Source organism: Myotis yumanensis, unplaced genomic scaffold (genome assembly GCF_028538775.1).
Source record: "Myotis yumanensis isolate MYYU_CA2020_CCGP unplaced genomic scaffold, mMyoYum1.0.hap1 SCAF_3, whole genome shotgun sequence".
NCBI classification, from domain to species: domain Eukaryota; kingdom Metazoa; phylum Chordata; class Mammalia; order Chiroptera; family Vespertilionidae; genus Myotis; species Myotis yumanensis.
Genome location: NW_027223754.1, coordinates 94,967,417 through 94,983,763, shown reverse-complemented (window position 1 = coordinate 94,983,763; position 16,347 = coordinate 94,967,417).

The window sequence follows — 16,347 nt, the reverse complement described above, 5'->3', positions numbered from 1 at the left end:
CTGAAAACAGCCCTTAGCCTCTCACCCAGGCTGGCCAGGCACCCCAGAGGGACTCCCACCCTGATCTAGGACACCCTTCAGGGCAAACCAGCTGGCCCCTACCAGTGCACCAGACCTCTATCCTATATAATAAAAGGTAATATGCAAATTGACCCTAACACCAGAACAACTGGGATTGACTGGTCACTATGACACATACTGACCACCAGGGGGCAGACGCTCAATGCAGGAGCTGCCCCCTGGTGGTCAGTGCGCTCCCACAGGGGGAGCTCTGCTCAGCCACAAGCCAGGCTGATGGCTGCCAGCACAGTGGTGATGGCGGGAGCCTCTTCCATCTCCTCAGCAGCGCTAAAGATGTCTGACTGCAGCTTAAGCCTGCTCCCTGTTGGCAAATGGACAACCCCCGAGGGCTCCCAGGCTACCAGAGGGTGGTCTGACTGCCAGCTTAGGCCCGATCCCCCGGGGAGCGGGCCTAAGCCAGCAGGTGGACATCCCCCGAGGAGTCCCAGACTGCGAGAGGGCACAGGCCAGACTGAGGGACTCCCCTGAGTGCACAAAGTTTTGTGCACCAGGCCTCTAGTCCTATATAATAAAAGCCTAATATGCTAAGTTTCTGGTCGTCCAGTCATCCGTCCAAACAATAAATGCATAATATGATAATGATATGCTAAGGCACCTCAACTGCTCACCATGACGTGCACTGACCACCAGGGGGCAGACAGTCGACTGGTTGACCATTCGCTATGATGTGCACTGACCCCCAGGGGAAGACCCTCCAACAGGTAGGTTAGCTTGCTGCTGGGGTCTGGCCAATCAGGACTGAGACAGGCCAGTCATACCCTGGAGCCTTCCCACAGTCCCTCCCTGGCTGGCCAACCTCTCGCATCCTTCCCTAGCCCCGATCATGCACTGGTGGGGTCCCTTAGCCTGGCCTGCATCCTCTCACAATCCGGGACCCCTTGGGGGATGTCAGAGAGTTGGTTTTGGCCCAATCTCACTCAGTGCAGGAGCTGTCCCTTGGTGGTCAGTGCACTCCCACAGTGGAGTGCCGCTCAGCCAGAAGCCAGCCTCATGGCTGGCAAGCAGCCATGGGGAGCAGACCTAAGCTGTCAGTTGGACATCCCCCAAGGGCTCCCGGACTGCAAGAGGGCGTAAGCCAGCCTGAGGGAACCCCTCCTGCCAGGGACCCCCTCCCACCCACCTACCCACCTCCGCTCCCTCCCAGTGCACGAATTTCGTGCACTGGGCCTCTAATCAGTCATAAAATGGGGAAAAATCATAATCTCACTGCTTTAAAGATGAAAAGATAAGCCTATTGCTAATAAGGTTTTATGGGTTTTAAAAAATAAAATCAGATACCCAGGGAAATAGCAGTATACCCAGAACTCCCCAGAGGGCTAAAGGAAAATGAAGGGTCCTCCTGATGAAGATGATAGCAGGGTTATACAAAGTTTGCTGAGGTTTCACTTTAATGTGAAAATTAGGAATCTTCCATCTAGTAATCAAAAGTAAAACCTTATGCTTGGCCACCTCAGGTATGACCAATTAGAAACAACCATGTGTCACCTTGCTGAATACTGAAAAATATTAACTGCATTCTCAACCAACAGCAAAGATTTTCATCAAACTAAGTCTATACTGTGCTGAATTAGCAGGTATTAATTAAAGAATAAAATAAGTTCAGAAGTATGGTTTAGAAGAAAACTGTTATCTAAATTTTCTTTTATAAAAAAGGTATGATGCAGAGGGTAACATATAAAACAGACTGGTTTCACAGGAAACTGGTTGTGATCCTATAGAAGTAATAATTAAAAAAAATTCTAGCCTCTCTCTCTCTCTCTCTCTCACTCTCACTCATCGGCAGGCTATCTCATCAGATGCTTTGTTCCTTTTATTGCTTTTATTCCTTAGAACTGGCTATGATTTACATGTTCATTTTTCTAAATATATTCTGAAGGGTTAAGAGATATCATTATCACAGCTACAAATTGTACTCAAGGCTACCTCTTTCACCCAATATGTAAAGGAAAGAACATGAAACATGAGCAAGGAGTCATTGACACTTATGAATCCAGAAGTCAAACAGAAGGAATGTGTTGTGAGTTGAAAATAGAATATTAAATCAACCATATTATGAAGTTATAAATATATACACAGTAACTTCTAGAGAAGAACTATAATTTAAATTTTATTATACAAGCCTTATTTCAAAATTGCTGGGTGAAACTAAATTAGCTCTTAGTTTGGGGTGTAATTTTGTTAGATGACTTTAAGAAAATATTATCAAATGTTATGAGTTTGGTGAAAGAGTCTTAAATGTTAGAACTTTGGGATGTTTTCAGAAGACCTAATTTAGATCTGAACTAATGTCAGGAATCAAAGCACCACTCTACAGCAGCCACATCAAGAAAAGAGAATAAAATCAGAGTAGAGGCATCAAGATCTTGACCTATGCACCTTCTCAGAGAAAGAAAACATGGACAAAAATTAAAAGCATGGCCTTTTGAGAGAGATAAATTGAGTTACCAGCTTGGACTATGACTATTTAGTTTACCTGTCTATCTAACCTCAATTTGTTAATCTGCAAAAAGGGACTACCAGCAAATCCTCTCTTCTAAGAGTACGAGAGATGTCCATGTTCCCAAATTGAATGGCCAACTTTTCAGTCCTAGACTTCTCAGCTTCATCAACACAGCTAATACTGTCTCCTTTTGGAAACAACTTTCCCTTTTGTAAAAAGGAAGTGCTACCCTTTCTCCATAGACCCATTCGGGGTCATAGTGGAATGAGCCAGTCCTTCCTGTGAGTACCTGACTTCCACTGAGCCACCTTTAATAGGAGTCAGGGGCATTGCTGTCAAAGGTCATTATTCATGTACTAGAAGCCCATTGCACGAAGATACGCCTTCCTTCCCCTGGCTGCTGGCACCGGTTTTCCTCCAGCACCCAGGATCCAGGCCTTTGGTCTGGCCGCAGCAAGGTTTGGCTTCTCCGCTGTGGCTGCAGTTTTCAGTTTTCAGTTTTCAGTCTTCAGTCTTCAGTCTTCACTTTTGCCGGAAGCCTACAGTCTTCTCTCTGCGCCTGTGTATGCAAGTTAACTGCCATCTTTGTTGGGTTAATTTGCATAGTTGCTCTGATTGGCTGGTGGGCATGGTGGAGTGACACCAATTTGCATGTTTCTCTTTTATTAGTGTAGACTAGAGGCCCAGTGCACAAAAATTTGTGCACTCCGGGGGTGAGGGGGTCCTTCAGCCCGGCCTGCACCCATTCACAGTCCAGGACCCCTTGGGGGATGTCCACCTGTCGACTTAGGCCCACTCCCTGGGGGATCAGGCCTAAGCTTGCAGTCAGACATCCTTCTGGCAGCCAGGGAGCCCTCGGGGGATGTCCGACTAAAGGCTTAGGCCCCCAAGGGGTCAGGTCTAAACTGTTAGTTGGACGTTCTTAGTGCTGCCACGGAGGTGGGGAGGCTCCTGCCACCACCACTGTGCTGGCCAGCCATGAGCCAGCTTCTGGCTGAGTGGCACCCCCCATATGGAAGTACACTGACCACCAGGAAGCAGCTCCTGCATTGAGCATCTGCCCCCTGGTGGCCAGTGAGCATCATAGCAACTGGTCATTCTGTGGTTCAGTCAATGTGCATATTAGCCTTTTATTATTATTATATAGGATGCCCCTATTTCCCCCCTTTTGCCCCCTCTACCCAGCTCTTGCCCCCCACTTCTCTATGGCCATCACCATACTGTTGTCTGTGTCCATGGGTTGTGCATATATTTGCTTTGGCTAATCCCTTCTTTAAATTCACTTCTTTAAATTTTTATTTTCAGATAAGTGCTTATAACTGCACTATTATATATTTTCTATTATATCATTTAGAATTAAGATATTTTTTAATTGAACCCTTGTAAATTTTAGCACAATTTAATAAATTATGTTAGAAGCAATTAGGAGATTTTTCATGTAATGCAGATACATTTCAATTAATATTTTATTAATTTTTAATTTTTTAATATTTTAATTTGAAATAATCTCATACATGTAAAAAAAACTATAAAATACTACAGCATATTATATGTACCCTTCACCCAATTTCTTAGGTGTTAATAATTTAAACATAACCATTATACAACTAACAAAATTTGGAATATATTTTTCTTATAATCTCTTTAATGTTACTTAATCCATTTACTTTGTTTTTGTTAATCTTCACCCAAGGATATTTTTCCATTGAATTTTAGAGAGAGTGAAGGGAAAGGGAGAGACACATTGATTGGTTTCCTCCTGCACATGCTTTGATAGGGACTGGGGATCAAGCCAGTAACTGAGGTACATGCCCTTGACTAGAATCGAACCTGGGACCCTTCAGTCCACGGGCTAATGCTCTATCCACTGAGAAAAACAGGCTGCAGCTTAATTCATTTACTTTTAATCTATATGTGTCTTTATATTTAAAGTTGGTTTTGTTTTTGATTCACCCTCATAATCTGTCTTTTAATTGGTGCATTTATGCCAATGACTTTCAGAGTGCTTACTGATAGAGTTACTACCATATCAGGTGGTTTCTGGGTCTTCTGGGGCTGGCCTGCCTTGCCACCCGGGACCGGATTGGGGCCCCAGCAGCAAGGCAGGCCGGCTTCTGGGTCTTCTGGGGCCAGCCTGCCCTGGATGGCGGCGCTCTGGTGGCTCACGCTGTCCCACCCTGCCTGCAGTATGCAAACTAGCCGCCATCTTTGTTGGCGGTTAATTTGCATATCATGCTGATTAGCTAATGGGAGGCATAGCGAAGGTACAGTCAATTACCATGTTTGTCTATTATTAGATAGGACTAGAGGTCTGGTGCACAAAATTCGTGCACTCAGGAGGGGGGTTCTCTCAGCTCAGCCTGCGCCCTCTCTCTGTCCAGGTGCCCTCGGGGGTTGCTTGACTGACGGGTTAGGCCTGCTCCCCATCAGTTGGACATCCTTAGCACTGCTGTGGAAGCAGGAGAGTCTCCCTACACTGCTGCTGCACTCGCCAGTTGTGAGCCTGGCTTTTGGCTGAGTGGCCCTTTCCCTGTGGGAGCATACTGACCAACAGGGGGCAGCTCCTGCATTGAGTGTCTGCCCCCTGGTGGTCAGTGCACATTATAGCAACCAGTCATTCCGCCTTTCGGTCGAATTGCATATTGGTCTTTTATTATATGGGATTGTTTGTCACTTAAGTTTGAACAGGTTTTGAAAATCACTACCATTTTTACTCAACTTCCCCACATTTATGTTTTTGTCATTATTTTTACTTATTTTGTGTGTGTGTGTGTGTTGGTGTGTATGCCTTAATTTTCTGTTGTAATTATGCATGATCTTCCTGATTTTGCTTTTTAACCTTTGCACTAGCATTAGTGTTGATCCACTGCTTGTATTATGTATTTACCTTTGACAGTGAGAATTTTTTTTTTTTGCAATATTGTTTTTAACTTTTTTTTCTTTAAGAAGTCCTTTTTAACATTTCTTGTGATACTGTTTTTGTGGTGATATACTCCTTAACTTTTTATTATCTGGGAAGCTATCTCACCTTCAATTTTAAATGATAGCTTTGGTGAATAGAGTAATCACGGTTGTAGGATCTTGCTTTTCACCACTTTGAATATTTTGTGCCAATCCTGAATCTCTCTGGGCTTTTTGGATTTGCATGTCTATTTCCTTTGCCAGAATTGTGAAGTTTTCTGTCATCATTTCTTCAAACTGGTTTGCAATCTCTGGCTCTCTTTCTTTTTCTGGTACTTCTATGATGCTAATGTTGCTATGCTTGATACTAGCAGCCCGGTGCAAGAAACTTGTGCACTTTGGGAAGAGGAGGAGGTCCCCCAGCCCGGCCTGTGTCTTCTCACACTCCGGGAGCCCTTGGGGGATGTCCAACTGCCAGCTTAGGCCTGGTCCCCAAGCGGGCCTAAGCCGGCAGTCAGACATCCTTAGTGCTGCTGTGGAAGAGGGAGAGGCTCCTGCCACCGCTGCTGTGCTTACCAGCTGTAAGCCCAGCCTGTGGCTGTGCAGCACTCCGTCTGTGGGAGCGCACTGACCACTGGGGGTAGCCCCTGCATTGAGCGTCTGCCCCCTGGTGGTCAGTGCACATCATAGCAACCGGTTATTCCGTTGTTTGGTCAATTTGCATATTAGCCTTTTATTATATAGGATTATTCCAGAGGTCTCTTAAACAACTCTCATTTAAAAAAATTTTTTTTATTCTTATGTTATTGTTTATTTTATTCTTCTGGTTGGGTCTTTTCTGCTACCTTGTCTTTACAATTGCTGATTCAATCCTCTGCTTTATCTAATCTGCTGTTGATTCCATCTAGCATATTCTTCCTTTCAGTTATTGTATTCTTTATTTCTCAGTGGTTCTGTTTTATGGTTGTTGTGTCCTTTTTTTATTATATCTTTACTAGAGGCCCGGTGCACAAAAATTTGTGCACTCGGGGGGAAGAGGGGGTCCCTCAGCCTGTGCTGTGCCCTCTCGCATTCTGGGACCCCTCAGGAGATAATGACCTGCTGGCTTAGGCCTGCTCCCCGGTGGCAGAAGGCAGGCCCAATCCCTAGGTGCAGCCCCTGTTCGGGCTCAGAGCAGGGCCGATGGGGGATTTGGGGCGCTGCCCCCTGTCATGCACAAAGCAGCGCGGATCGGGAGGTTGCGATGCCACCCCTAGTCACACTCAGGGTACGGCCGATTGGGGGTTGGGGCACCACCCCCTGTCACACTCAAGGCAGGGTCGATGGGGAGGTTGTGGCGCCACCCACTGTCATGCACAGAGCAGGGCCGATCAGGGGGTTAGGGCGCTGCCCCTTGTCATGCACAGAGCAGGGCCCATCAGGGGGTTGGGGCTCTGTACCCTGTCACGCACAGAGTAGGGCCAATAGGGGAGTTGGGGCACCGCCCACTGTCACACACAGAGCAGGGCAGATCAGGGGGTTGAGGAGCTCCCCCCTGTCACGCATAGAGCAGGGCCCATCAGGGGGTTGAAGAGCTCCCCCTGTCACTCACAGAGTAGGGCCGATAGGAGAGTTGGGGCACCACCTTCTGTCACACACAGAGCAGGGAGGATCAGGGGGTTCGGGCGCCGCCATTGTCACACTCAGGGCAGGGCCGATGGGGAGGTTAAGGCTCTACCCCATCACACAAGAGCAGGGCCCTTGGGGGGGGGGGTTGGGGCACTGCCCTCTATCACCCACAGAGCAGGGCCCATTAAGGGGTTGGTGCGCTGCACCCTGTCACACACAGAGCAGGGCCGATTAGGGGGTTGGGGCGCTGTACCCTGTCACTCACAGAGAAGGGTGGATAGGGAGGTTGTAGCCCCGCCCCCTGTCACACACAGAGCCGCAGGGCGATCAGGGGGTTTAGGCGCTGCCCCCTGTCATGATGATTCCGGTTCTGGGAGGCATATTAACCTTTTACTATATAGAATAGAGGCCTGCTGCATGGGTGGGGGCTGGCTGGTTTGCCTTGAAGGGTGTTCTGGATCAGGGTGGGGGTCCCCACTGGGGTGCCTGGCCAGTCTGGCTGAGGGGCTGAGGGCCGTTTTCAGGCTGGCAGGTGACTGAAGCTCCCAACTGCTCCTTTTTTTCTTTTTTTTAATTCTGGGCCAGCTTTAGCTCTGAAGCCTCGGCTGCTGAAAGCAGGTTTCTGGCCTTTGTTTACCTTCTGTATTTGATACAATGTTGCGGTCAGGCTGGCTGAAGCCTGGCTGACTAAAGCAGGTTTCTGGGGTTTTGTTTAGCTTCTATATTTGCAACATATTTGCTTAGAGTTGCAGCTGAGAGGCCGGCAAGTCAGGCGGGGAACGTTGGAGTCCGCCGTCACTGGAGCAAGCATGCTTTCCTGTTTGCCTCAGTGCATGGCTGCCGGCCGCCATCTTGGCTGGCAGTTAATTTGCATATCGCCCTGATTAGCCAATGGGAAGGGTAGCGGATGTATGGCTAATTACCATGTTTCTCTTTTATTAGATAGGATTGCAGTTCTCACTGAGTCCATCTATTCTTCCCCTAAGTTCATTTAGCATTCTTTAAACTAGAGTTTTGAACTCTATATTTGTTAGATTGCTTACCTCCCTTTCATTTAGTACGTTTTCTGGAGTTTTCTTCTATTTTTTCATTTGGATATGTTTATTTTTTCCCTCATTTTGGGTGCCTCCTTGTTTTCTATATATTAGGTAGATCAGGTACATCTCCAAGTCTTGGCAGACTGGCCTTATGTAGTAGGTGTCCTATGGGGCCCAGTGGTGCAGTTTCCTTGGTCACCTGGGCTGGGTGCTTTAGGGGTGCCCCTTATATGGGTTATGTGCCCTCCTGATGTAGTTGAACCTGATTGTTGATGGCACATCAGTGGGTGAAATTGATTCTCAGGCTAACTGACTATGAGGACTTTAATTACTTCAGCAGACAAGCTATTCTATGGGGACTGACCCTAGGGAGTGGGATTTGCTGTAGTGGTGCTTTTGTGCCTACTAAGTTTACCTTTTGTGTGTGAAATTTGTGGAGTTAATTAGATAGCTCTCTGGTTTGGTCAAAGATGGTCACTGAGGGCTCTTGGGAGGGGCTCTGGTGCAGGCCAAGGTCAGCCACTGCCTGTGTATGTCCTGGGGCCATCTGGTAGGAGATACATATTTATCTGTGGTTGGTAGCTGCCTGTGATGGGTTTGGAGGCACCTGGGACCAAGGTCAGCTGCTGCTAATGCCAGGCTTGGGGACTACTTAGCAAGAGGTACAGGGCACACTGTGGCCAGATGCAGTTTGTTTGGGGTTTGTGAAACTTTGAGAGATTTTAGAAAGTCAGCTGTGTGAGCTGATGCCAGCCACCTACTTGTGAGAATCAGCCCCTGAAAAAGGTTTGAGCTGGTGCTCAGGTTGAGTAGGGCATGTTCTAGGGACTCACCAGGGTGGGGTGAGCAGTGTTAGTCAAGTTTATGGAGATTCAGATATGGCACCCATATGCACCTACCAGTTGTGTGTGGGGAGGCTCAATAAAGAAATAATGGGGCCTCCCAGAGAGAACTACCCCTTTCCCTGAAGCCAGATAATTTAGTTCCTCCCTATATGTCCTTGGTGCTTTTTGAGCTGCTGTCCCTTTGTTGGAGTTTGGGGTAGGTTTTGTGAGCAAGTGAATCTGTGTGCAGGCTCTTTAAGAGGGCATGTAGGTCTACAACAGTCCTTTGTCTCACTCACACTGATTCCCTGCTGATTTTCACAGCCAGATGTTGTGGAACCAGTGTTCCTCTTCCCAGCACTGGTTCTCCAGGCTGGGGAGCCCAGTGTGAGGCTGGACTCTTGGATCCTTAGGGGAATCTCAGAAGCCAAGATATTTCTCCTAATTCTTAACCGCCACAACATGGGTATATGACCAGCCCAATCTACATCTTTGCCACGCATACCAGTCTTGTCTTGACTTCTTATTATATCTTTAATTACAGGACTTCTGGTAAGCTAGTCTCCAGGGTAGTTTTCTATAATTTACTTGTAATTTTTATGTGGTAATGGAAGGAGGCAATGCAGTATTTACCTACTCCACCATCTTGAGCAGAAGTAAAAACGCAAGCTTTTAAAAAAGTGAGAGCATTTTACTGAACACAGGAAGTTCCATTTGTGGGCTACCCAACTTTAAGGTCATTTGTTTTGCAGTAATAGATAACTAACATGTCTTGGCATTTGGAAACCATAGAGAATTATCAATGTTTTAAAAAGAATCACTGGCCTTATTTTCATGGAGTTTACCTCTCATTATCATAACCTTCCTGGGGAATCTCCAGCACTGTCCTGTGTGTTTATGAGAAAATTTGTGGATTCCACATCAAATTTGCAGTAGAATATCTGGCACCAAGCAATTAGCGTAAATGAGAAAAAGGATTTTCCTAGTAAAGCCATCACATTGTTGTTATAGTCATGATCATCACCATCATTGTCATTAAACATTCAGTTGCATCTGACATTATGATCATGTATTCATTTTAATAGAAGTCAACCACAGGCCCCAAATGGCAGTTGCACAGATCCTTAATTATTTCTTTCAAAAATAACTAGTTTCCTCTTGCCTTAAAGTCCTTAATATTTTTAAGTGTGATGATGCCTACATTTGTACTACCTAGCATTCCATGAAAACAGAGACTGTGAATCAAAGCAGTAGCACTTTCTATGTCAGCATTCCACTGAAAATGCTACTGTCAACTCAGCTATTAGCTTCATTTTGCAAATTGATTCTCTTTATTGTTACCCATATTAGATGACAGAGGAAACGGAAAAAATAGAAGGAAGAAGTATGACTGCTGAGATAATTGCAGTAGTCCCTCACTGCAGGAAATAAAAGAGCCTCGTTTTCCTTTCATTTCTCTGTGCATGCCACTTCAAAGTGCAATTCAGCAAAGAACTCAAAAAGCCTCGCTGGCATTTCCAGAGCAATGCATTAACCAACATTTGATCAAGGGACAGACAAGGTGACTAATGGCTGGTGGGCCAGTCATATGCCCCAGAGAAGTGTAGTAAGCATGTTTGAAAGCAATTCCGCTGTGAAATCAACATTGGAATTTTGAAACTATGATTTGTCTGCTACTGAACAAGCCAACCATGGTTCCTTCACGCAATGCTTGCATTCCATGCAGCTAGAGGTGAAGCAAAGATGCATCCTTTAGTTACTCTGGAGCTCAATCGTCTACATGAGCTAGGGTGTCAGTAGATAAGGGACTTTACTTTTTCCAACTCTTTGCTACAGAAGAATCTTGACACTACCTTATGTGATGTAGTTCTTTCTTTAGATTATGGGGCTTTTGTTGGAAGATTACATGGACAGTTAATTTCATTTAACTACAATATAAGGATGAGGACAAGGAGTGTTTATAGAAGAGGAAAAAGAGGCAAGGAGACAAAGGCCAAGGTGAAGGATTTGAAATTCAAAAGAAAGGCTATGAAGGGACAAATTTCTGGGTATTTTCAAGGCCTGAGCAGTGAGCAGAGCAACTTCCCTCACCACTCTGAACTCAAACATTCCTGAATTTTCTCCTGAATGTAATCTTGAACAATCCCATCCCTCTTCCTGGCTTCCTCCTTGTCCTTCATGCTGAATATACCAGTGAGAAGGAGTCTGATTATATGCCCAATTGAGCATGAAAATAAGTCAAGTTTTTTTAAAATTTAAATTCTTTATTGTTTAAAGTATTACATAAGTCTCCTTTTTCCCCCATTGACATCTCCCTGGGTGCCCCTAACCCCCAGCACATGCTCTCACCCCCACCCCATTGGTGATGCTCATATTCATGCAAACAAGTCCTTTGGTTGATCTCTTACTCCCTCACTGCCCACCTTTCCCTCTTAGGTTGGACAGTCTGTTTGAGGCTTCTATGACTCTGTTTCTATTTTTGTTCATCATTTTAAGTTGTTCATTATATTCCACAAATGAGTGAGATCATATGATATTTATCTTTCTCTGACTAGCTTATTTCACTTAGCACAATGCTCTCCAGTTCCATCCATGCTGTTGTAAATGGTAAAAATTCCTTCTTTTTTACAGCAGCATAGTATTCCATTGTGTAGATGTACCACTGTTTTTTAATCCACTCATCTGCTGATGGGCACTTAGGCTGTTTCCAAATCTTAGCTATTATAAACTGTGCTGCTATGAACATAGCGGTGCATATATCCTTTCTAACTGGTGTTTCTGTTTTCTTCAGATATATTCATAGAAGTGGGATTACTGGGTCAAATGGAAGTTGCATTTTTAATTTTTTGAGGAAACGCCATACTTTTTTCCTCAGTAGCTGCACCAGTCTGCATTCTCACCAGCAGTGCAAGAAGGTTCCCTTTCCCCTGCATCCTCTCCAGCACTTGTTGTTTGTTGATTTGCTGATGATAGCCATTCTGACAGGTGTGAGATGGTACCTCACTGTCATTTTGATTTGCATCTCTCGGATGATTAGTGACTTCAAACATGTTTTCATATGTCTCTTGGCCTTCTGTATGTCCACTTTCATAAATTATCTATTTAGGTCCTCTGACCATTTTTGATTGGATTGTTTATCTTCCTTTTGTTAAGTTGTATGAGTTCCCTATAAATTTTGTAGATTAAATTCTTATTGGAGATAACATTGGCAAATATGTTCTCCCGTGCAGTGGGATTTCTTGTTGTTTTGTTGATGGTTTCTTTTGCTGTGCAGAAGCTTTTTATTTTGGGGTAGTCTCATTTGTTTATATTCTCCTTAGTTCCCATTGCCCTAGGAGCTGCACCAGTAAAGATATTGCTATGAGAAATGTCTGCTATTTTGCTACCTATGTCTTCTAATATTTTTATGGTTTCCCATCTTATGTTTAAGTCCTTTATCCATTTTGAGTTTAGTTTTTGTATGGTGTAAGTTGGTGGTCTAGTTACATTTTTTGCATGTATCTGTCCAATTTTCCCAACACCATTTATTGAAGAGACTGTCCTGACACCATTGTATGCTCTTGTCTCCTTTGTCAAATATTAATTGAGCATAATGGCTTGTGTCCATTTCTGGGTTCTCTGTTTTGTTCCATTGGTCTATACGTCTGTTCTTGTGCCAGTACCAGGCAGTTTTGAGAACCGTGGCTTTGTAATATAGCTTGATATCTGGTATTATGATCCCTCCAACTTTGTTCTTCTTTCTCAAGATTTTTTCAGTTATATGGGGTCTTTTTTTATTCCAGATGAGTTTTTGGAGAATTTGTTCTAGATCTTTGATGTATGCCCTTAGTATTTTAATGGGGATTGCATTGAATCTATAGATTGCTTTGGGTAGTATAGACATTTTAATGATGTTTATTCTACCAATTCATGAACATGGTATGTGCTTCCATCTGTTTATGTCTTACTCTATCTCTTTTTTCAGTGTCCTGTAATTTTCTGAGTACAGGTCCTTTACCTCCCTGGTTAAATTTATTCCTAGGTATTTTAATTTTTTTGTTGCAATGATAAATGGGATTTTTTTCTCTTTCTGTGAATTCTTTATTGATGTATAAAAAAGCCATAAATTTCTGGGTGTTAATTTTGTATCCTGCTACATTGCCGAATTCATTTATTAGTTCTAGTAGATTTTTGATGAAGTCTTTAGGGTTTTCTATGTACAATATCATGTGATCTGCAAAAAATGACAGTTTATTTCTTCTTTTCCAGTTTGGATGTCTTTTATTTCTTCTTTTTGTCTGGTCCCTATGGCTAGCAATTCCAGTACTATGTTGAACACAAGTGGTGAAAGTGGGCATCCTGTCTTGTTCCTGTTCTTTGGGGAAATGGTTTTAGTTTTTGCCCATTGAGTATGGTTTGTCACAGTAGGCTTTTATTATGTTGAGGTATGATCCCTCTCTTCCCACTTTGCTGAGAGTTTTTATCAGGAAAGGGTGTTTGATTTTGTCAAATGCCTTTTCTACATCAATTGATATGATTATGTGATTTTGGTCTCTCAATTTGTTTATGTGTTGTATCATGTTTGTTGATTTACAGATATTGTACCAGCCTTGCATCCCTGGAATAAATCCCACTTTGCCATGGTGTATGATCTTTGTAATATAATGCTGGATCCGATTTCCTAGGACTTTGTTGAGGATTTTAGCATCAATGTTCATGGGGGATATTGGCCTGTAATTCTCTTTCTTTGTGTTGTTTTTATCTGGTTTTGGAATTAGGGTAATGCTTGCTTCATTGAAAGAGCCTTCCTCTTATATTTTTTGGAATAGTCTGAGGAGGATAGGTTTTAGTTCTTTTTTGAATGTTTGGTAAAACACCCCTGTGAAGCCGTCTGACCCCGGGCTTTTGTTTGCTGGAAGTTTTTTGATGACTGCTTCAATTTCCTCCTTAGTTATCAGCCTGTTGAGATTTTTTGATTCGTCTTGACTGAGTTTTGAAAGGTCAAAGGCAAGCTTTTTTTTTTTTTTTTTTTTTTTTTTTTTTTTTTTTTTTTAAGGAAACAAACAACTAAAAAGAGATAAAACAGCCTTTGATTGTTGGTCAGGAGACTCCTCTCAGGGCAGGGCCAAACTCTCTCTGTTTTGATGAGAGCTCAGCAGCTTTCATTCCAAGAGACCTCACAAATCTGACCCTAAGGGAAGGTCAGGAATGGTTTTAAAAATTGAGGGTGTTGTCCTAGCTGGTTTGGCTCAGTGGATAGAGCACAGGTCTATGGACTGAAGGGTCCCTCATTCAACTCCAGTTAATGGCACATGTCCGGGTTTTAGGCTTGATCCCTAGTAGGGGGCATGCAGGAGGCAGCCGATCAATGATTCATTCTCATCATTGATGTTTCTAGCTCTCTCTCTTCCTCTCCCTTCCTCTCTGAAATCAATAAAAATATGTTTAAAAAATAAAAATAAAAAATTGGGGGTATCAAATAGTTTCAATCTCTATTATAAATATTGTTCTTATTGTATTTAAAAATGCTTTGCTCCCAAAGAGACATTTGGCTTTTGAGAGACCATTTTGATGAAGTTTGGGTAGGCAGGAGAGATGTCCAGCTCTGATTGCTGGTGGTTGCCAGAGATCCTGTAATTTAAATTATAATAGTAATACAAGTTCAATATAAAAAGGTAGCGTAAGTCATTTTTATCATCCTGGGGTGTAAGAAACAGCATTTCATGGGCCAGAATGTATTTGTCTAATTAAAATAAAAAATAATAACATTTTAAAAATTAAGACTTTATATTTCAAAGAGTTTGTCTTATATCCAGGCCAATGAGATTGGTTTTTTTTAAAAAATATATTTTATTGTTTTTTACAGAGAGGAAGGGAGAAGGATAGAGTTAGAAACATCAATGAGAGAGACATCGATCAGCTGCCTCCTGCACACTCCCTAGTGGGATGTGCCCACAACCAAGGTATATGCCCTTGGAATCAATCCTGGGACCCTTGAGTCCACAGGCTGATGCTCTATCCACTGAGCCAAACCGGTTAGAGCGAGATTTGGTTTTTAATAATGGCTCTATATTTATTGGAATTCAGTTTCTGGAATTTTTTCATATGCACTATAATTAATGATTTTAGAAACATTTTCATCCTTTTTATTAAAATGGAACATTCATGATCATAGCCATTGAACAACTTACAATAAACCCTGGTGAACAGATGTATATATTCCTGAACTTATTATCTTAGATTTTGAGTATTTTACCTACTATGATAGAGACTTCTAAGGTTCTCACAAATCCAGTTCTCCTCTCTTTTCAGGCACTTAGGAGGATTGTACTTTGCTCTGCCTTGCAGTTGAGTAAGCAGTTATTGCCAATGACTTGTGAGCAGAAGAAACCTTTGTCACTCTGTGCTAGAGCATTTAATTGCTGTGTGACCCTCTAGCTCTGCCTTTTCCTTGAGATGGTGATCCCTGAAGCATCATGGAAAACTGGTGGCATCTCTAGATGCAGTGATCACATGGAGCAAAATTGACTTGTCAATCTACTGGAAATATGGTGGGAGTGAAAAATAAACTTTTGTAGTTTTAAGCCACTGAAGTTTCTGAGATTCTTTGTTAACGTAGCATAACATAACCTATCCTAACTATCATATGCTTCTTCTTCACAAATATTTATAGACTACAACCTGTGGACAACTGTGACCTATGGACAAATCTGCCATGTTGTCTGTTTTATTTTTTTTTAACTTATATTTTTCTGTGATGTTACGATACATAATATAAAATTTACCATATTAACCATTTTAAGTGTACAGATCATTGAAATTAAGTAAATTTTACAATTTTGTGTGCAACCACATCCATTTTCAGAACTCTTTTATCCTTCCAATCAGAAGCTCTGTACCCATTAAAACCTTCCCCCAGCCCCTAGTAACTACTATTCTACTTTCTATGTCTATGTATTTGTCTATTCTAGGTACCTCAAATGAGTGTATAATACAATATTTATCCTTTTATATCTGGCTATTTCACTTAGCATAATGTCTTTAAGGTTCATCCATATTATAACACTAGTAGCCTGATGCACAAAGATTCGTGCAAGAATGGGCCTCCCTTCCCCTGGCTACCAGAACCACCTTCCCTCTGGGCTGGAGCTGCCTTTTCACCTTTGTTCCGGCCCCGAGCCGCTTTTCCACCTTCGTTCCGGCCCTGAGCCGCCTTTCCACCTTCCCACGCTGCCCAGAGGCCCAGTGCGGCTGGGGCTGTGTGGAATGCCTGTGTTGCTGCTATGGTGCCTGCGTATGCAAATTAACCTGCCATCTTTGTTGGGTTAATTTGCATACTCACACCTGATTGGCTGTTGGGCGTCGTGAAGGTACGGTCAATTTGCATCTTTCTCTTTTATTAGTGTGGATGTTAGAATCTCTCTTTTTTTTTTTTTTTACAAACAAAATAATATCCATTTTTTGGTAAATATTTCTT